This window comes from Phalaenopsis equestris, unplaced genomic scaffold, assembly GCF_001263595.1.
Source record: "Phalaenopsis equestris unplaced genomic scaffold, ASM126359v1 Scaffold000496, whole genome shotgun sequence".
Classification (NCBI taxonomy): Eukaryota; Viridiplantae; Streptophyta; class Magnoliopsida; order Asparagales; family Orchidaceae; genus Phalaenopsis; species Phalaenopsis equestris.
The window spans coordinates 63,935-64,868 of NW_018164936.1; the positions used below are offsets into that span (position 1 = coordinate 63,935).

General features: G+C 42.4%; 1 protein-coding gene across 2 annotated transcripts in view; it reads right to left on the reverse strand.

Annotated features, from left to right (window-relative positions):
- Window positions 1-934, reverse strand: part of LOC110028162 — a 37,153-nt gene that overhangs the window by 5,516 nt on the left and 30,703 nt on the right. The gene's annotated exons all lie outside the window — the stretch shown is intronic.

Genomic DNA, 934 nt, shown 5'->3' on the forward strand with positions numbered 1-934 from the left:
AAACACCCAAGCTAGGGAGGAGCCAGTTTAGTCCTGCCTCTTCTTCTAGTTTTACGAGTGGAACCAGATAACAAGTTTTGAAGAGTCGTGTCATTGCCAGGAGTCACCAAAGTATCATCCATTAAGTTTTCAAGTTGGAGTGAGCCCCCAGGCTTCTTCTTCCTCCGAGAAGTGTAAACTTGTCATTCTTCATCTGAAGACTGGCTCATATGATCCTCGATCTGATTTGATGTTTCAACTGCAGTAGGAGGAAAGACAGTCGTTGCCACCGCGATAGGTTCCAGTGTATGTGAAGTATGAATTGTTACCTCTGCACCTGATGCTTCCTGAATAGGAGCTGCAAGACTATCCTGATTTTCAGTTCGAACATTATCCATTGTAGTATGGTCAGAAGAAGGGATCCCAGGGGCAGATACCAACTCCTGTCTTGTGGTGTTTCTCTCCTCAGGTTGACTGTCATCAAGTTTGCTGGGAGTGCGTTCAGGCACATGGGGTGCGCTAACAGTGTATTCCTGCTTTTGACTATTGGTTTTCAACAGTGGGTGCAATTTGAAACATTTCTCCTACGGGTGTCCAAACATCTTGCAGTGCTTGCAGTAATATGATTTTTGGTTCATAATGATTTTTTGCCAATAACCATTGTGAGCAGATCCAAGCCAGACTTCAAAATCTTTGCAATAGAGGGTCTCGCCAACATACCAGTCTTTCAAGATCTAGATATGTTTTATTTTGTTCCTGCGTTGATCCCTGGAACGGATCTTCAAGTAATATAACATGACGTATATGAGAAAGTACATTTTGAGGATCATCAGCAGCATCAATCAACGCCTCATATTCTCTTTCGTATGCCATCCTCCATTGTATCCAAATCTTCTTTTCAACTTCGCCAAGAAGATTTTCAATGTACAACACCTTAGATCTGTTATCAGCAAAT